This window comes from Lissotriton vulgaris, chromosome 9, assembly GCF_964263255.1.
Source record: "Lissotriton vulgaris chromosome 9, aLisVul1.2, whole genome shotgun sequence".
Classification (NCBI taxonomy): domain Eukaryota; kingdom Metazoa; phylum Chordata; class Amphibia; order Caudata; family Salamandridae; genus Lissotriton; species Lissotriton vulgaris.
Window position 1 is genome coordinate 1,103,511,171 of NC_141697.1, and position 21,743 is coordinate 1,103,532,913.

General features: G+C 45.9%; 1 protein-coding gene across 1 annotated transcript in view; it reads left to right on the top strand.

Moving 5' to 3' along the window:
- C9H3orf49 (chromosome 9 C3orf49 homolog) overlaps positions 1-21,743 on the top strand; it is a 72,516-nt gene that overhangs the window by 344 nt on the left and 50,429 nt on the right. The gene's annotated exons all lie outside the window — the stretch shown is intronic.

A 21,743-nucleotide genomic window follows, 5' to 3' on the forward strand; every position in this document is an offset into this window, starting at 1 on the left:
ATAAAAAGGCAGGTTAGGCGGATGTAGGTAACTTGACAGGTATCATACAATTCAAGCTGACGCCGTGAAGCCAAAACCAACGACAGCACTTAAAACTGTTTGTTTCCCCAAAAAGTCCTTATTCTCAGACTTTCTGGTGTAGGCAAATAACCAGGTACTTCTTAGACCACGCTAACAAATAAATATGCAAATTGTCAATTCAATTTTCGTGTTCATTCCTGAAAGAGATACATTATGTTTCAAGTAGAATTCTTCTGTGTTCCAATATAGTTGTCACTAGCTAAAACAAAAAGCAGGATTGGTCAATTTATGGACATGGCACAGCCCTTGGAGAACGGCTTCTGAGAAGGGCATATAGTTGTCGTTTCCAGTCTTAATAATTTACCCCTTCTATTTGAAAGGTCTTTGCAATCATTTTAATGAACATACACACGTGTAATTCTTGTGGCATATTCTTGCTTAGTGAAACATCAGACAGCCCTCCTTTAGAGTGCCTTACTAAATCTGCACTGTGCTTGAAGTGCTAATTATGTGACTGCAATCAACTTGCTAAAAAATTGTTTTTTCCGCCCATAAACGAGCATTAACTGCAGAAATAACTTTCCACCAGCAAATTTATGAACCTAAATAGGCATATTACTTCCATGGTAGTACCTCATTTGTACTTTATTTTTTTGTGATTTTATATAGCACAAACTAGACCTCTCAGGCATCAGAGCGTTTGTCATATGTGTCAGAGACACAATGTCGTCATCAAATCTCGAGTATAGGATCTATGAGATGATAGTATTGTGCCCAAATAAAAATATATTTATGGTTATGAGACTTGTTTGCAGTGTCTTCCCCACATTTTGCCCACAGTTTGACTACTAGATGCTGGTTTTCTGAATATGATTGTGCTCTGGGCACTGCTAACCAGACCCGCAGAAGCAGAAGGCAGGATGGGGGTGGAGTAGCCAAATTGGACTTCAAAGAGGGAATTGCACTTTAGGACAGCACAGGTTCTCCCCCACATCCTACACCCCCAGCCACACACGAGCCCTAGTATTTAGATTAGTGAAAGGGCTGGAAGGGGAGTGTTAGAGAATCTTAGCCACACCAGTGGGTTAGTTTAGCCACATCTAACACTTCAGGAGAGGCTTTCTCTATTTGGGATTATCGGATAAAAAGGCTTTCTGGGACAGGAATATACCACACTTTGGAGGAGGTGGTCATACCTGAGGGTGGCACCCTGCGTCCTATTGGTCAGAGATGCCCCCTTGCCTGATGCCCAGTAACACTGAATAAATATGGGAGAGTTGCCAAGCCACTCAAATCTACTGCCTGAAATAAAAGGAGAAGAATGACTGCCTTGTTAGGACCCAGATCTGCATCCAAAGGACTGCATCTGCTGCACAATCTACTGCCATAAGGACTTTGCCTGGCTTCACAAGGATTAAGGAGTGGACTCTGTGAAAGCTACAGGTTAAGAAAGCCCACCTGCATCAGATCTACCAAGAAGTACCCATCCTGGAGTGCGTCCAGCTGGCATTTAAGGATTTGGACAGATGCATTCTTGGACTGCAGTCCCAACCCAGGGACAATCTCAGAGCCTCTAGATCCTTGGATTTGTGTTTTAGACATGTTGAACCCACAAGAGGAACTTCAGGAAGAAGTCCCAAATATTTAGAGCAAAGTTTGCAAAAAGCTCCATAAATTTGCCAGGTGTAGTATGGGGTTTGTAGTCCCAGGCACCAAGAAGCAAACCAGAGCATCTGAACCCTTGGCTGGAGCTGTGGACCACTTTCCTGCATCAAGAAACACTTCTGGAAGTAAGTGTAGAAAACTCTTGACTTATTTAATTTATTGGTGTTTTTAAATGATTTGCCCAACTGTCTGCTCATTGCCAGCTACCAAGCGTTGATTAAGGTAATAATTAATTGAGACCTTGATGGAACCTTTTATTGTGACCTTAGACTAGTGGAAAGTCCCTACTTATCTCTACTAAGAAACCACTTTCCAACAACCTGGGTCAAGGGAACTTTTTTCATATTCTCCCATTATAACACAGAGTGCTGGAAGAGAAGGACTTTTAAGTTCTCCTTTGATGTTCTTTTGAGAGGGTTTTGTCCTAAAGGCAAGTGGTATGGCATTCTAAATTCCAGAACAATTCTCTGTGAAAGTCTGCCTCAGGCTTCCTGCTTTTGTGAATGCATGTAAAGACCCCATAATAGATTACCACTCTTCCAGAAAGCTCATGCATTGTATTCCTCTAAAACAGGCAAATGTAATAAATGTGATCTGATTATCTGAAAACACTACCGTTAAGAAAGCTTCATATGCTGAGGCAAAGTGTGAGACTCAATTTAACTTTGACTATGTGATTGCTTACTGACAATATTACTTTGGTGGTAATATAACGCCGCATTTGTGTACCTAAAACTATTATAGTACCTTACTAAAGAGTGCAATCTCTATGAACAGGGTCCTCCTCAATCTTTGCAATTATTGACTACATCAAAGCATCAAATAATATTGCCTATACAGTAAAACACATTTCATCCAGTCTACATTAAGTGCACATTGTGGCTGTGGTTGCTGTCCGTTGCATTGCGACTGGAGTATCAAAATTCATAATACTACATATTGTTTAACGTTGAAGCATGTGAGGAGAAAAGTGACCCCGCTAACTGTGCTGACTACCACTCACACATTGTTTTGTTCTTCCCAGGAGTTCTATTGCATTTTTGACTCAGCTTGAGGGGTCTCTAACATAAGAGACCCCACAAACAGCAAATCAAGTGATTTCCTACAGATAAAGGAAGTCCCAGAATAGTCTTGCCACCCCAAAGTCATAAGCAGATTCCTCCCCTTGAGTCCTTGACTTAGTTAGTTGGTGACCGCGTAAATATATTTGGTGTGCAATAGACTGTTGCAACTCCCGCAACCCTGGAACTTCCTATCTAAATTACGTCCAGTGACCTCTAGTAACAGAAGCTTCTGTCATGCTTATTTTTTAAGGAACATTAATGTTCATGAGCATGTATTACAATCTTTTTAATAATAACGAAATAGGAAAAATGACCATGTTTCTTACTGAATAATAAGCCTTTAGTATAAATAGTTAATCTAATCATATAGTCCACAATACAGTAAACCCTAGATTAGGGTATGTTTTTACTTTAAATCACCATCTGGCAACAATTGTCTATGTGGCTTCTAGTGAATCAGTCTATGTAGCAGTACAAGAGAAAAGTTGCCAAAGTTTTGTCTGGGTCACAAAGGGATACAGAGGGATTCCCGCCTCTCGCACTTCCTCCTCACCCACTCTGTCTTCAGCGCCAGGAAGCTTCGGCGACAGTGCGCTTTACAAATGGCACTTAAGATAAGATAAGATAAGATACACAGGTTTGCAACTTTCAGTATTTCTCATTGTTGCTCTATGCAAGCACAGTTCAATCAGCCGTTCAGACTAGGGGACTACCCCCCTCTAGCACCAACCTCTAAAGACACACAGGGATCAATTCAAAAAGGGCATCCGCACTCATGGTGAGGGTCTCACAGTCATGAGCAGGGCCCGCAGTCGTGTGCGCTTTCCTGCACTCATGGCGGGAGCTTTGCATTGCAGTTTCTCATTGCAGAGGTCCTGCCTTGAATGTGTCTCCCTGTCATGACTACGGGGCCTTCACATGAGTGCAGATGCTCTTTGTGAATTGGGCCCTGAGACTCCCATTCCATTTCTAACAGAGGCCTGCCCTGTGGTAGAGAGCACAGTGAGTTGATTACCCTAGTGCTTTTTGGTTCCCACTCCACGGAGGTGAAGCTGCAAAGACAGTTTAAGGGTCAGTGGTTCATGGACCTCGGCAGCACAGGAGAAGCACAGAGGAAGGAAATGGTCGATGAGGCCAGGTTGGATGGAATAAAGTGGGGGCAAGTATTCTGATCTGAATTGGAGGAGTTTTTGATGAACAAGACACAATAAATAAGGTTTTCAAATGTACATTTTTTCCATACTAGACACAGACATATGTATTATTCTGACGTTTGACTGATACTTCAGCTTGCTAATCTCCAACCAATAAATGCATAGAGCAGACAAGGAATGAGTACATATACAGATGATAGCACAGGACTGAGAAACCAATTAGTTTAACTATTTGAAGATTAATGCTGAACTCAGTGCCCCATGCCAGAATCAAGTTAGCATTGTTCTACTTTCTTCTGCACCGCTTGGAACTGGCAACAATTATCCATTCCTCACCTTGTAGCTCCCAGCAAAGCAGAGAAACTCAGCAGCTTCATAATTCATTACATTTTGCATTTCTATTCAACTTCCACCATCTACTTCTGCATTGCTGTCAACTACCAAGAGACAACAAGATCAACCCTCATCATGCTGTGTGTGTATGGGAATCGTCATGAAGGTATACGTGTCTTCCAGGGATTTTCTGGAGTCACTTCCAGGAAAAGCAAGACAGTAGCAATATAAATGGAGGCCATAAGCTGGCAGGCACGCAGGGCTAAAGGCAGTAAAAAAGGTCCTTGTATTCTTCCTCTTTGCATTAGGATGACTGTACATGTGCAAAGGTGTAGCAACTCTGTCTTTGCACACACCCAATGAGAGGCTCCTCATAAAGAACATTGTCATTAGTTAATACCCTCAATAAAAAGGGAGTTAGATGCCATATTCAGTGCTTAACAACTGTTTTCATGCTCTCACTAATCTCCAGGAAATTTTATTTCTTTCCCTGTTTCCTACAAGAAGAGCCTGCTGTTCTCCTTATATATTACTCTTCATGTTTTTACTTCAATTCTGAATTTCCACTAATATTATCATTCAGTCTGACATTATCCTTCCTTTGCCCTTGTCCTCCTTCTTCCAGTTATCTACGTCAACCTTGGTGTAGTTGACCCAGCTACTCAATACAACCGCCAGTGTTGTTACTGCTGTAGGTATAATATAAATACCAGTTGTAGGAGAGTAGGATCTGCTCTTATAGTTACCCCCACTTTTTGCTGATGTTTCACTGTTTTTCGACGTTAGTCTGGCCCTGCTAACCAAGACCCCAGCCTAGCTGCTTCCTCTCTAAATTGATTACCAGTACCTTAGGTACACTCCAGATTGGATTCTGGGGTACGCTTATGAGTCCCTAGTATATGGTATACTATGTACCCAGGGCATAGGTACCTCAGAGGCCTACAAGGGGCTGCAGCATGTATTATGCCACCCCTGGGAAGCCCTCCAAAATGAAACCACAGGTCTGCTACTGCAGCCTGGGTAAGGTGGTGCATGCACCCCTTACTGAGATATAGGTTCACTATATCTCTCCATATCACTGAACATGTAAACCTATCAGTCACCCCTATGGCAGGCCTTAACAATACTGAAGGCAGGGCGCTAGGTTTCATGTGAAAGGGTGCCAATGCATGAGCAGAGCCCCTCTGCAGCTTGTGGAACCTTTATTCCGGGTTGGTTTGTGATGCAGCCAGACCATATACTCTTAAGGGCATTATAACCAAACAGTAAATGTTAACTTTGGAATGGCTGCATGGAAACATGTCGGGTTTGGTGTTAAACACTCTGGAATCATACCCCCACACCAGTAACTGGTGTGGGAGTATGATCCCACCCTTCGAGAGGGAGAGTCATGACAGCACCGGTATACCCAGTACCAGCTAACAGAGCCCTGGCATCACAAACAGGATGCTGCCAGCCACAGACATGAGTCTGCCCTCCTGCTGCTGGATGAAACTCCAACAGGGGAGGCCTGGACAATAGGTGTCTGTCACAGGGAGGTGTCACTACCTTCCAGACAGACTTTAGTATATTGGGGCTGGGTGGGTGCACTCCAAGAGTGCTTTGAAGTCTGCACTGGGGGCACTTTTGGTGTCCCTATGCATAGTCCAGCTCAAACTGGTTGCAGGGGTTACCAGCACCTGCTCTGGTGTGAAACTGGACAAAGGGAATGGGTGTAGCCACCCCTCTTTCCTGACCCTCCCATTGGTGGGTCCCTAGAGTTTGTCCCACCACTTCTTTTGGGTATAAGATAGGAACCCCTGGCTACAGGACTTTAGATTTACCTGGACTAGACTCTGATACATAATCCTGGAACTTTGACAACCTACAAAGCGCTAGATGCCTGAAGAATTTCCCTTAGAGTAAAGGAGTTACTCCCCTGCAATGCAGGCACCTAAGAGGCATCTGACCAGTTTGCATCTCTAAAGCTCCCAATAGACTCCTAAGAATTTGCAACACAGGAGGTGGGTTCCCAGACTTCCCAGAGGCCGATCCGAGTTCCCAGCAAAGCTGAGACCTGTAGCCCTTGTTTGGACCATGGAACCGGAACCCCTGGACACTGGGCACATTTGCAAGTGCATATGCTTCTTGGCAATCCTTGAGGCTGTACTTTGGGCCATTTGTAGTTCAAGTCCCGAGCAGCACTTACACCAAAGATTATTGGCCTAAACTCACAAAGTGTCCCGTGGGCTGGTATTGTGTGATTCCTCTCGAGGTCCCTTTGCGATCCCTGATCCGTTGACTGGTGGGTCCCTGTGAAAGCAACTCTAAGTTTTGTTGGGCTTCCCTGGTTGCCCCAGATGTGCCCTGACTCTCCAACACTTGGGGAGTCCCCCGGATCTTGCTGGTCCGCACCGAAGTATCTTTTTTGTTCCTGCTTGGGTTGCTGTTGCCAAGGCTTGTTGTGTTCAATCTGAGCACCGACGCCGCAGCACTCGACATCCTTCATGGGACAGCTCGAATCCAGCTCCTGGTGTCGTCAACGCCTCCTGGTCCTCGTGGATGCAGAGTCAATCTTCACCTCTTTGCACCAGAAGCACCCGACATCGGTGGGCATTCGTCTGTCGTGTCCCTGGTAACTAACAAGTGACCCAGAGTCTGTCCCCTCTGCTTTCAGGTTCTTCTGATCTTCGATTCAGGTTGGATCACACTGGACACTTTTCTTCTTCCCAGCAGCAGCACTTTGCAGCAGGTCGCCATTGAAATCAAAGACGATTCCCGATACCATTTGACACCTATGCACCCGGCTTCCCTGGGTGAGGTAACTCGAGTACTCCAGTGCTTCCATGGGTGTTGGCCCTAGAACCCCCTAAGTCTAAAGGGGTTTGCACAAAGTCCTCTCCTAAGTGTCCTTTAACTTTAAAATTCCAACTCGACTTTCCCCATAGAATCTATCGGAGCTCGCTGCTGTGTTCTCACACTACACACGTCCCCCCCTGGGGTCCCTTGTGTCACTACCTTGGGTGGTTCCTTGGGGTCCTGACGATTCTACAGGCTCTAGGCACTGTTTCTAGTCAAGTTGTAATTCTTATACCACTTTCGTAATATATAGTTTGGTCTCCCCCTGGGGCCCATTGTATATTGTGCTATTTACTGAAGTTCTATTGTGTTGATATTGTGTATTTTGTTTTCTAATCTCATAAAGAGGTTAGTAGAAGGTGTTTAGAAATAAATACATATAGTTTATATATACCTTGTGTGGTTCTCCTTTAATTTGGTCATTCAACAGGTTATAATCTGGTAAAGCAAGCTGCTTTACACTCCTTCAAGACTTAGCCTGAAGGCTGCTCTCCATAGCTACCACTAGGATGGCTTTCAATAAAGGTTGTCTTAAACCTATCATCAATAAGGGTTGTTTGGACAGGTGCAAGGTGCCCACTAGAACTAGTGGACAGCATGTGCCAGGCCAACTTCTTACACCAGGTTCTGAGCTGCTACTCACATTTGGTTGCCAGTTTTGACAACTGCATTTAGTTCTTGTCTCTACTGTAAAATATTGTAAGTTCCAGGGGCCATATTTTTTGTAAACTTGTAAACTTGGGGATTTGTAGAGCGCAGTTGTTGCCCGTGGGCGTCCAAGCGCTTGGGAAATCGTAAACCTACAGTGCACATGAAGGGGACAGAAGGATAAGTTAGCAGACAGATGTGAAGAAATGGGTTTTCAGTTGTTTGCGGAATATATTAAGGTTCTGGGTGGCTCTAAGATGAAGTGGTAGAGCATTCCAGGCCTTAGCTGCGTTGTACATGAACGTTCTGCCGCCTGTTCTGGATCTCTTTATTCTTGGGACAACTGCCAAGAGGGTCTGGCTAGAACGGAGATTCCGCTTCGGGATGTATTGACAGATCAGGTTACGGGTGATGATAGGACCCATGTTCCAGAAGGCTTGGTGGGCTATACATAGCGCCTTGAACAGAACCCTCCCAGTGGAGGCTTATTAAGCCGATCCTAACTGAGTGTCTGTGAGGGATTTTAACCTCTTCGCCGCTAATGACAAGGGTAACTCGTCATGGACTTTCCATTGATTTCAATGGAAATTGCAGCACAAGAGCAATTGTACCTTAGCGCTAAAGGGGTTAAGTAAAAGGCGAGCAGCGCTGTTCTGAACAGTTGGCAGCCTACGAAGGGTGTATTCAGGTGCACCCATGTAGAGTGCGTTGTTAAAATCAAGCCGGGAGTGGATGAGTCCTTGGATGGCTGCCTGTTTGGCTTCCAGAGGGAGGATGGGGAAGATTTTGTTTAATACACTCAGAATGGAAAAGAACGTAGCTGAGAGTTTAGTGGCTTGGGTATTGAAGGAGAGTGAGCTGTCCAGCCACACTCCAAGACTTTTGATTGCGTTTTTTGGGGTTGGCGGCGGCCCTAGGCTGGAGGGCCAAAGGGAGGGCGGGAAAGCCGGTTCTGAGGGTCCTAGGAGCATTAGCTCGGTTTTGTCTCTGTTTAGTTTAAGGGCTGATGCCGTCATCCAGCTCCTCACTTCCTCTAGGCATTCTCTGAGCCCACCTGACGCTGTTCGGGATGACTCTTGCGCCAGTGAGACCACCAGCTGTGTGTCGTCCGCGTATGAGATGATGTTAACTCCAAAAGGGCGGACGACACTGGCCAGTGGCCTCATGTATAGGTTGAACAAGGCCGGGCTCGGGGGGGAGCCCTGAGGAACTCCACAATTTAGGGGTCTACTGGAGGAAGCTGAATCGCCGTCAAAAACCCTGAAAGACCTGTTCCTCAGAAAGGATTCAAACCATGCCCAGGCTCCATCCACAATCCCCACACTAGACAGGCGGTTTAGTAAGGTGTCATGACACACTGTGTCGAAAGCCGCGCTTAGATCAAGGAGGATCACTGCCACTGATCCTCCTTGATCCAAGATTTTTCTCGCTTCCTCTACGACCATGAGGAGAGCGGTTTCTGTCCCGTGCTTGGGTCTGAAACACGTCTGAGTGGGATCCAGTATATGGTGGTCCTCAAGATACGACACCAGCTGTTGGTTTACATATTTCTCCAAAACCTTGCTCAGCCAAGGGAGAAGAGAAATGGGGCGATAGTTCGCCAGATCAGACGGGTCCAGATTGGGTTTTTTGATCAGAGACCTGACCATGGCCCGTTTCCACTCGGGTGGGACAGTGCCAGAGGAGATGGAGGAGTTTAAAACCTCTCTGATGACAGGCAGGGTGGTGTGGGATGCTGCCATTAGGATGTCCGGAGGGGCAGGGTCGGACGGGGAACCTGACTTAACACTGAGGGCCAGTGATTCTAAAGTGGAGAGGTCTAGCGGGGGGAAGTGAGTTGTTGTTTGCGTGCTGTCCGTGTGAGGAGCCAACTCACCGCCTGTTCCCGAGTAGAGGGGAAAGAAACGCTGTAACTTGCCGGACCCGCGCCAGGAGCACCCGGGGAGAAGAGGAGAAGACCAACTGACCCCTCCCGCACCGGCAGGGCTGCGAGCAGCCTAGCAGGGACTCCGTTGACCAGGAGTCCCTGCGCGGAACACCTGTGGCCGCTCTCCCTGCTGGACACGCCCCCTGACAGCTCAAAAGCTGTCCAGTGCTTCCAGCCTGTGGGAAACCTTCCTGTTGTTTGCGTGCTGTCCGTGTGAGGAGCCAACTCACCGCCTGTTCCCGAGTAGAGGGGAAAGAAACGCTGTAACTTGCCGGACCCGCTTCGCGGGTCCCGCTGCGCCAGGAGCACCTGGGGAGAAGAGGAGAAGACCAACTGACCCCTCCCGCACCGGCAGGGCTGCGAGCAGCCTAGCAGGGACTCCGTTGACCAGGAGTCCCTGCGCGGAACACCTGTGGCCGCTCTCCCTGCCGGACACGCCCCCTGCCCTGTCAACAGTCCGGCCTAGGTCCACCCCCCCTGGTCGAGTGGAAAGCCATAAGGTAGGCGGCGGTTTCCGCACTAATATCTCCTGTTCCTTGGTGTTGCTAATACATCCTGACATTATTGTACAACCCTGCCATCTGTATCCCCTGTAATGACGTTACGGTCAGGCAAAGAACGATCTGTGCAAATCCACACTTCCAAGGGAGTCGTATCCGGTCCCCTTGACGCTTTTATAACACGGGCTACTGGAATCCTGGAGAAGGAAATAGCAATGGTAGAGAAAAGACTCTCAATAGATCTCATCAGTGGCAAGCGATCGTCATTGGGGGCCTTAGCCAACTCCACCTCCCCTGTGCCCTCTGCCCCACATGCTGCCTTTAACTGCGTCCATACTACTTCTACGGACGTAATCGTCCATCTAGAAAGCATAGGGGCGAGCCCATCAGCTGATATTCTGAAGGAAGAAAGACACAGTATAGAAGCTTCCCAATGCAGCCAGGGGGATGATGATGACAATGACTCACTGATTAGTGGGGGGCCTAATCCAAGTCAGCTTTTGGGATATCTCCCCCTTAACCACTCTAATAACTCTAATCCTGCTGAAACCCCCAAACACCCTGTACCCAACCCTGGTCCCAACATTAAAAAGAGAAAGTTGGACTCTAGGTTATCGGGGGAGAGAGATTTAAAAATCCCTAAAGTAAATGAAGCACAGGATGACATGAAACAGGGGTCTGAGCTTCCCCCAGACCCCCTAATCCCCTCTGTATTCACCAATATGCTATGCCCTTCCCTCTCGGCCTTGGGCTCCTCAAGTACCTGCCCCATGTGCCTTAATAGCGACGAAGTTTTGTTAGCAAAAATGGAGGCCATGTTTAAAACCTTACTTCTACCTGTCCTGGAGCGGACAAGGCTCATGACCTCAAAAATTGATAGTATGGAGGCCCTGATTAATTCAAACCATGCGATGCTACAAACATTACTTAGCACAAACCACACGGGTGCCAGCAAAACACTAACAACGACTAAGGCCCCTGGTAACAACAATATGGTAAGGGGTAAACCACTTCCTAATAAAGCATCAGGGCCGAACAACACTACCACGCTCAAAGGGGGAGAAAAATCTAACACTACATCTTCTAAACCAGGCACTAGCACCCATGTCCAGGCACCAAAGCTATATTCAAAAACTTTGGAAAAACAAAATACTGGTGGGCGTCAATCCATGGGACCTCCCCCACAACCTTCCTCAAACCCTGCCCCCCCTAGTACGCAAAGAGAACAACGTACTGCCCCCACTAACTACAGGGAGGGGGGACGCAAAAGACCAACTACCCCTTGTGTTGATTTACCACCTGAAGCAGCTCAACACACGATTGTCCTGACAGGTGTAGCACCGCTAAAACCAGGTACCAGGGAGTCTTATGGGGACCTTCATAATAAAGTCATTTTCTGGCTAAATAAGAATCGCCCGTTACCCCCCTCCACTCCCACAGAGATACTATTCGTGAGGAGAGTAGATTGGGTGGGACACGGGACCAAAGACTTGAAGGGAGATTGTATTTTAATCTTGTTCAAAGATATGTGGGTGGTAGATGCCATCCGACGAGAACCGAGGTTTGCAAGACAGGGGGATGTACAAACATTAGCCTTATCGTATTTTTACCCACATAGGCAAATACCCCCCCAATCCTACCCCTTATTTCGTCAGGTCCCAGCAGTAAGACACCCCCTGGCATTAACCCCTCTCGACTGTCAGCGTCCCTTTCTCTTTAATCATTTTGGTCCCCTCTCTGGCCTTGAGGCTATCGATTGACTCAACGATCAATCCAGCGAGCCTTTCCCTGTTAAAGCAGCAGCCCAAGATCCTATTGAGTACAGCATGGTGAGTCCATACCAACCCAGTAATCTAGTAGATGAGGCTGGAGGTCCAGTTCCCTTGCTACTTAATCCACCTCCCAACATAGTTGTTCAAGAGATCCCGATCAAGGATAACTCCATAGTTCCAATAGACCATGTTAGGTACATAGAGGTTAAAGATGATAAAGGGCGTTCACAGGGAGTTACACAGCCCTTACCTTTGCAACCTCCCTCCACGGTCCACTTGAATGACAATTTGAAAATGTTGTCCTGGAACATAGCGGGTATTAAGGCCCGCCTTGCCTCTACTGATTGGTCGAACTTTGTGGACAACTATGACATTATTCTGCTGCAGGAAACCTGGGCAACTGAGCCTGTCTACAAGTTGGGTTACATTAACTTTTTTAAACCTGCAATTAAAGGGGGCAAAGGGCGGGCCTCAGGTGGCCTGACGATCTGGGTGAAACAGTCTCTGGGGTTCCACCCAACCGAACTCCCTGCTGAGCATCCAGATCTTCTCCAAATCAAACTAAGCAAAGGGAATCAGCAAAATGTGAACATCCTTAATATCTATGCTAGAGGTCTGCCCGGTGGTCGAAGTCCGCCCTTGTTGAACATCATCGACCATATAACTTCGGAAAAGGACAGCGGAAATGTCACTATTCTTGCTGGTGACCTAAATTGCACCATAGAACCATTGTTTGATATGGGAGACACCTGGAGCATGGCTGAGGACTCTGCTTGGGGCATCCCCGATTTAAAAGTGGCAAAGAGGGCAAAAGCAACAGAGGCGGCAGTGTCTTGGATGGCATTCTGCCTACAAAAGGGCTTTCGTGCATGTAATGGCCGCTCTACTTCGGACATCAAAGCAAATTGTACTTTTGACAATGGGCAGAGGCAGAGCCGCCTCGACTATATCTTGTTGAATATGGAACATTGGCAGTTACTAATTGACATGGCAGTGCTACAGCGTCCGGAAAGCGACCACAACCCGCTGTCATTGTCATTAAAGATACCAGGTCTAAAGAGACAGGAGGAGCCCACCGCCACCTACACTGGGGACGCCCTACTTACTAACGATAGGAGGAGATTGAAATGGTCCCGGGTCATGGAGGATAAGTGTCTATGGAACAATATTAATACTGTGGCAAAAAATGCGTTTAATGAAATGTCGCAAATGGACTTGTTGGGGGCGGATTCCGGTTTGGCTAATAATGTGATGGCACTACATATTAAATGTTTTGATCAGTTGAAATCCCTGCTCTCCCTCCCGTGCCGAAATGCTGCTACTAAAACAAATCCCTTGCCCCAGAAATGGTACAATAGGAAATGTAGGGAGGCACATACCGCTCTCATCTCGGCCATTAAAATACGGGACATGGCCGTAGTGAAGGCTGCAAGGCTCAATTACAGGAAAACTCTTAGAGAAGCTAAACGGGAGTGGGAAGATAAGTTCTGGTCAGATCTTCTGGAGGCGTCTTCCTCTAACAACCAAAAAAAGTTTTGGGACTTAGTTAAATGGGGGAAAAACTCGGACTCTCATACTCCGGGAAACAACGTGCCTCTTGAGGACTGGGTATCATTTTACTCTGCCCAATTCAGAGCCGATGACCCCGAAGCTATGAATCCCCCAGGCAACACACTCTCGAAGACCCCCCAAGGGTAAAGATTAACCTTCACAGTTGCTGAGGCCGAGCTGGCCCTGGCCTTGACTCTCCGAGGGAAAGCTCCTGGCATGGATCTGATCCCGGCGGATTTATTTAAATCGAATTCCGCCTTGTGGCTCCCATATATAACTATGATAGCCAACACCCTAGCCCATGGAGCCACAGTCCCGAAATCGAGGAAGGGAGCCGAAATAGTCCCGATCTATAAAAAGGGCGATAAGTCCATCCCAGGAAATTACCGCCCTATCAGTTTGATTGATTCGATCCAAAAGATAATAGCACGTATGGTCTTGGGACGGGTCCAGGGATGGATTGAAACAGAGGGCATTCTATCTCCCATGCAGGCGGGCTTCAGATCAGGAATGAGCACCATAGATCAGGTGTTTAGACTCTGCCTGATCTATTGGAAGGTGGTCTGGCTCGGCGGCGGTACCATCTTTGCTGCTTTCATTGATCTGAAGTCCGCCTTCGATCTGGTGCCAAGGGATAAATTGTGGGGTGTGCTCAAAAACTTGGGGTGCCCATTAGAACTGCTAGACCTCATTGTCAGACTCCACGAGGACAACTACGCGAGGGTAAGGTGGGGTGGCCAGGGACAAGTGACGGAGACATTTCCCGTAACTCGAGGTGTCCGCCAGGGCTGTGTCCTGGCCCCAACACTCTTCCTCCTTTTTATTGATCAAGTTGTCAAATTCTTCATGGACACCCCCACTGATGCCCCAATGCTGGCTGGGATGAGATTTCCACTTCTCATCTTCGCGGATGACACTTTAATCCTCTCAAAAACACGTAGCGGACTCCAACGGGCCCTGGAACGCTTTGAGGAGTACTGTGCCATCAACAACTTGGTGGTAAATGTGGGGAAAACAAAGTTCATGGTTTTTACTAAAAATTACCCAGTTCGGAGTTCCGTGAGGTTGAATGGGGTAAGCCTCGAGCAGGTCGATACCATGACCTACTTAGGGGTTACCCTTGATAGCCGTCTGAGATGGAAGGACCAAATTAACATTCAACATCTCAAACTTGCAAAGCTGACTGGTTGCCTTATTAAAGAGCAAAAGGAATCAACTACAAAGCGGGTCCTACCGGCCCTTAAAATCTATGATGTCAAAATCTCTACCGCCATTTTATATGGCGCGGATCTTTGGGGCCATATGGACCTGCTTAACCTGTTTAAAATCCAATGTAGATTCCTTCGCAACTTGGTAGGCCTACCACAGTCGACCCCTTCGATCCCCCTCTGCCTAGACCTTGGTTCCCCTCCGATCAACGAGATGGCTAGATTTAGGCTGGTGGCCCTGTGGAGATGTATATGGACGTCCCCAGATCTATCGCTATTCGCAAGAGAACTGGCCGAAGTTAGGTCTATCACTGGTTCGGGGAAAATCCCATGGCTTTCTGCTGTCAAAACTATTCTTATTGATATGGGCTTAGAACATCTTTGGTCATCCCCCCAATCTAACGTCTTTCCCTCTAAAGATGAGTTCAAATCCCTGTATTGGGCCACGACTCGCCTTAAAAGAGTCCTACTTTCTAATAAAAATAGCCTCACAGGCAGGTTCCTAACATTTAAACTTGACCTATCGCGAGAGCCCTACTGGGATATAATAACCAGACCGCTAGACAAAAAACTGTACCATCAGTTTAGAGTGGGTTCTTTGCCTCTGAACACATTCGCAAACAAATGGTCTACAGGGTCATCGCCCAACTGTACATGTTGTCCAGGTCATATTGAATCTGAAGGACATTTTCTTTTTCCTTGCCCTAGATATGCTGCACCCCGGAAAAAATGGTTAAAACCCCTTTTTCAAAAATTACCATTCAAAACATCTATGGAAGCAATTTGGGTGCTTAGGACCAATACCTCCGAACTTTTTGTTGTAAGCCTGGCAAAATATCTGGGTTGGGCTTGGCTCTTAAGGCTGAAAAATAAGAAATAAAACATGCCATAGCTCCCAGGCCAACCAAAAATGGCTCGCAATTTGTCATAACCTGTTTGATTATGTATCAGTTAAACGATTTGTGACTATAATTAGCTTTTCCATCTGCATTCCTTGTAATCCGGCCAAGAAAGGGCCCACTGATAATGAATACGAACAGTAACGTCTCCTTTTAATATATTTTATTGTTTCTTAAATTATTCAGGTTCTTCATTACTTGGCATTTAATTCTTTTTTACCCACTTGTTTTAAATGCCCCTTTGTCCTTGTGTTTTGATTGATGCTTATTTTTTCTATTTTTGTACAGTTTTCTTTCTTCTTGCTATTTTTGTTTAAATTTATTGAATTAGTCAAATTTCCTCTGTATTTTAATGTGTCTTTTATGATTTGATAAAAATCGAAATAAAGACTTGAAACCTGAACCTGGAGTTAATTTATAAGGGGTGGGGGGAGGCGGTGGGCTGGGGGGGTTATGAGGTTGAGTGGGCGGGTCGGTGTTTGAAGAAGAAAAAGTAGAGTAGATTTTGTTTATTTTCTGGTAGAAGAATTCGGCCATGTCATCACACTGGGTGACCGATTTCTCGACATGGGCTGTTGAGGATGGATTAGTTAGCTTTTAAATGATTTGAAAAATCTCTTTAGGTTTCGATCTAGCGTTCAGGATCTTTTCGGCGAAGAAGGTCGGTTGTGCTGTTTTTATTTGGGATTTGTACTCGTTTAGGGTTTCACGGTACCGATTTTTGTTATCTACTGATCGGTAGGCGCCAGCGTCTTTCCGCTCTTCTACAGAGGCGCTTTTTTTCTCTGAGGGATTGGGTGTACCATGGGGCGCTTTTCTGAGGCCGCTTCAGTACAGTTTTGCTCATTGGGAGCGTACAGTCAAGGGTTTGGGAGATCCAGTCGGTGTATGCCTGGTTTGCTAAAGCGGGATCATCCTGGATTTCTGGTTGTGAGCTGGCCAGTTTTGTGCACCACTTATCCACCTCAAGGCGCGCCCAGGCCCGCCTAAGTTTGGTGGTGGGAGCCGGAGGAGAGGGTTTAAGTGTGGTCCATTTAAAGGGGATTAAAAAATGGTCCGTCCATGGTAGGGTGATGCCTGGGTCCACTGTGATCTCAGAGCAGTTTGAGAAAATTGGGTCTAATAAATGACCTTTTTCGTGAGTGGGAGTGGGGAAGCGTTGAGTTAGTTGTAAAGCTGCTAAGTCATCTAGTAGGATAGCAGCTGCATGATCAGAGGGGGAGTCGAAGTGTAGGTTCAAATCACCTAACACAGTGTAACTGGAAGAGGTGCTGACTCTACTAGCCGCATTCGATGGAAGGGATAGGAGAAATTGCTTCTGAAGGCCGGGCGGACGATAAATGAGAGTGCCTGAGAAGCAGATGTTGGGTGAAAGGTTGATGTTGAATGGGTGAAGGTTGATGAGTGAAGTAGTGTGGCTCACTGGTTAGAGGCGGCAGACCCGAGAGCAGAGGACGGCCCGGGACCAGGGTTCGATTCCCAGCGCGGCAGGTTTCTGGACCAGGGTCAGCGGACTCGATAATTCTCTCGCCTCGGTGCCCACTCTGATCAGCGATCACACTCGGCAACTGTGGGCATTAGCTTGCCTCATCTTCACTAACAGCCCCACCAGACCGCTGGGGATGCCTGGTCTCACCCTGGAGATACCCATTAAGGGACCATCTCTCAGGGAAGCCAGGAAGGGTTTCGCAGCGGTCGAAGCGCCTTGGGACCCTACGGGTAAGTAGTGCGCTATATAAATGCCTATACATTTACATTTACATTTACAAGCCCATGCTCTCGCAGTCCGAGATGGACTCCGGGGAGATGCGACAGAGGTATTGCTCCTTGTAAATGATAGCAAGGCCTCCTCCTCTCCCTTTTGGCCGGTCTTGCCGAGTTATTTGATAGCCGGTGGGGAGGGACTCAACTATCGCTGGATTGGATTCGCTGGTAAGCCAGGTTTCCGTAAGGAAGAGCAGGTCCGGGGTGTGCTCTTCTATCAGTTTGGCCATTTCTGTGCTGTGTTTGGGCAGCGAGCGGCAGTTTAGCAGGAGCATTTTGAATTCCTGAGTGGCTGTTGTGCGCAGGTGAGGTTTAAGAGGCGCAGAACAGGTAGGGCAGAAGGAAGGAAGGTCTGTGGCTTGGAGGGAGTGCCACGGGCATGAGGTGACCGGAAGCCTTAGTTGGTGAAGGCAATCTGAAGAGTAGCGTATAAGTGCTGGCTGTTGGGGGGTAGGGGGGGTGGCCCGAGGCCCGGACTCGGCGCGGACGAGCGCAGACGAGCTTGCCTTATGCGCTCCTTCGGCGCGCAATCGTCACGCCCGCTGCGCTCGTCCACTGCGCTTCCTGTACATGCACATTCTTATAGTCTGTGATTTACTAGGGGGCGTGGCCTCGGAGTGGGCGTGTCCTGCTCCGGGCGGGGCAAATGGGCTTACCACAGAGAAGTCCCTGTAGCCTTCCCAGTGCTCGTTTTGGTGAGGGACAGGTGCCTGCACACAGTAATCGTGTGTAGGAGTAAGGGCGAACGTGCAGTTAAAAATAACAATTTTCAATTTCAAGTTTTAAAAATAACAGAGCGTAAACACAAAGCAGTCTCCCGGCTGTGCCTCAGGAGGAATACAATTACCGGCGCACTAGCAACTCAGCGCGCTATTTATGCATTGTGCTAGGGGGCGTGGCCTCGGAGTGGGCGTGTCCTGCTCTGGGCGGGGCAAATGAGCTTACCACAGAGAAGTCCCTGTAGCCTTCCCAGCGCTCGTTTTGGTGAGGGACAGGTGCCTGCACACAGTAATGTTACTTAGTCATCGATGTTGCTGGTAACAGAGTTATCGATCCCACCAGGAATTACAAAGTCTGTGGAATTCCAGGTGGTTCTCAGGGTTCCACCCATAATCCTTACTAATTCCACTCCCTTGGAGTTAATGGGACCCATATATAATTAGCTCATATGGTGCTTAAAAAAAGAAATCCCCTGCACTGGAGCAATTGAAAAGAGGCCTATCTGTGTTTATGGAACTTTGCTGAAAACAATTAGAACGTCACTTGAGTATGTTTACCATTTAGTAATGATCTCTTATATTTTGTTGTGTATGTTCACATCTTCATTTCCTAGACCTTCTAATGAGGTGAACTAATTACTGGCAAAACGGCAATTAAATATCAGAGATAATAAGATACTAATTAAACATATAGAGAAAGTGAATGGGTCCAAAAATATAATTGCCATCTTAGACTGGTTTAAACCCCATGAAATAACTGAAGATGTAGACATCTTCTAGATGTCAATGGGTAAAAATTAATCTGCATGTTGAACTATATATCATACATGACTGAGTCTTCATAATGAAGACTGACTATTATAATTTTATTTTAAAATATTAACCTCTGCAGTGCTATGTCATTGTTTAGACCCCTATGTGAACTACCAACTCTGTCTATCCATCTTTGTTCAAGTTCCAAGTGGATTTCCTTAGAGGTTTTGTTTGGTTACTTGGAATCTAGGGTTTTTCAATGACTATGCACTTCGAGTCATTCTCAGGTTGCTTTCTTCCTAGAAATGATGCAATAACGTTTTTTTGAGTGCATGACTGCAAGAGGTCACCCCCTTCTCTTCCCTGGGTTAAGACAAATTATTCATCTAACATAGTAAAATATAGTTGTTGTGTTATTTAGTTTTTTTTAATTTGATTAGTTCATCACACATACCTATTCCCACCTAGCATGTGTAGAATGGAACCCCATCACTGTGTGCTGTGACCATATGCCTGCACTATTTTGTATTACTTAATTCTATTAATTCAATTTGAATTCTAATTCTGTGAGTTGCTGGATGCTCTCTCATCTCCCATTTCTCAATAGAAATTAGTCGATGAGGAACGTCCAGTAGGCTGACTACTAGACAACATGGATTTAGAACAGAGACTTGCATTGGTCTTGGAGAAACCCGTAAGAACCAGCAGGCTCTAGCGAGGCAGCTGAAACATGTAGACATTTTATAGATAGTAGGGTACTAATAGCCCCCATCCATCACTGATAGCAAATTCTGTATTTGTGTCTCTGGATTTTGGTGACTGTGTTTCCTTTGACAATGTAACAAACCTCTCTCCCACCAATGATGGTTGGTTCCCACTTGAACTCACATGAGATTGAGTGTAAGAATGGCCAATTATAAGGAATGCCACACTTCATGGGTGAAAGCCTTGCTATTGCCAATCGTATATATATATCTGTCCAAGTATGGTGATCACAGATTAGCCCTATTCCTCTATTATGAGTACATATTTGAAAGTAAGAACAGAAGAATATGTCTTCAAGACCTCTCACCCCTTTTTGTGAGATAGATCTAATCTGTATCACTATAATAAATATAAAAGAGACCATTTTTAAATAAAAATATTACATTTAAGAGTTATATCATCAAAATTCAATGTAACAGTTTGTCCCCAAGAGGTAGAAAAACCACTAATCTAAATATGTAAATTTAGAACAATGAACTATATGAGAATCTGTGCACTTGTCCTTTGTACAAATTATATTGAAAGGTATAATTAGAGACTTATGCAAATTGAGCTTATAAACTGAAACCCCAGGAAATAAGTTATCCCCCTGAAAAAAAAGCCACAGGAGAAATCAGAGGATCCTCTATGTAAGAAAGACAATAAGCTACATATTCAGAAAAAGGTAACATACGTTTTAGAGTAGGGGACACCTTTAATGAATGGATTCATTCATATCCTTGCCAAAAAGGTCTTTGAAGGATCTGATCCCAGATGCAGAAATTGGAACTACATAGCTACAAACAATATTGGAGTGATTATCAAATTAAAGTTTACGTTTAAGTTTAATTTTGTGAAGCGCGCAAATGCCCTTGGGCATCTTTGCAATAGTAAGCTTTCTGAACTGAAGAAGTCTCTGGAAGAGTTAGATTGAAAAAAGCCAGGTTTTAAGCCTTTTTTTAAATGATTTAAGTTGGACTGAGCTTTTACATGCCTGTGAATCTTGTTAAGCATTCTTCCAGTGGAAATTCTAAAGTTCGTGCTGCCCCAAAGAGCCTTTTGTAAATTTTGGAATCCTTAAATTCTTAGAAAAGGCAGAGCGTAGGGTTCTATTAGTAACATACCAGGAGATCCTTGTTTTCAGGTACTATGGTCCTAGGTCATGCAGTGCTTTGTTAGCCACACATAGGTCTTCAAAATAACACTTATTTTACTAGCAGCCAGTGTAGATCAACAATTGCCTGAAAGGCGTACTGGCATTTTGGGATGTTTAACCTCTTCGCCACGGCACGAATTTGGCCGTGGCGCGGGCGGGGCTAGGGGGTGGGCGTGGCACTCCCTCACTCATGACGGCGTGGAGCCGTCATGACCCCGCCCACTCACTAATTCGTCCGCACAGGCGGGGAATTAGTGCTGCGCAGGCAGAGCGTGGGCGGAGCAGCAGTTGATGATGGCTCCATGCCATCATGAGCACACGCCGCCGGTATTATTGAGGCCTAATTCCAGACTTTTGGAAAGTACCCTCATTTAAGAATGCTATTTAAGAGCATGATAACGTGTGGGTAATGTCCTTGGTACAAGATGCATGATTTCGGGGGTAAAAGGATCATTGGAGCGCCAGATTTAGTGTATTCAATTAGCTTTATTACCAGCTCTATGCGCAATGGAGAGAATTCTGTAAAAGGCTCCAGTGCTGAGATAGGGCCTTCAGGCAAAGACTGGGATCCTTTACATATATGAAGAGAATACATTGTAAACATTGTTTACGTTACATTGAAAATATCGCAAAAGCCTTGATTATTGCCAGAGGTTTTTATTGTTCACGTTTACTAGAGAGCTAATCTTTTTGAATAACTCTCTGTCCGAATTTTTAGCAGTGTTAATCTTATCTGCACAATAATTTTAATTCTCAGACACAATCATTTTCTCTTTCCTGGAGACTGTAAGTTTTCCTCCATATTTGTTCTTGTCTTCAGCATTATTGTTTTTGTAGTTTTCATTTAGCTGAATACCAAGGGGCTGATGGTGTGTCTCTGTGAGTTTTGTAGGTTTTTATCAGAGCTCGCTGTTTAACAGCATTGTTGATCCAAGAGGAGTAGTTAGTAGCCGCTATATCTCCATCTTCAACCAGATTAGGTGGAGTTATTATTAGGCTTTTAGACAGCTTATTATCCGCTATTTTG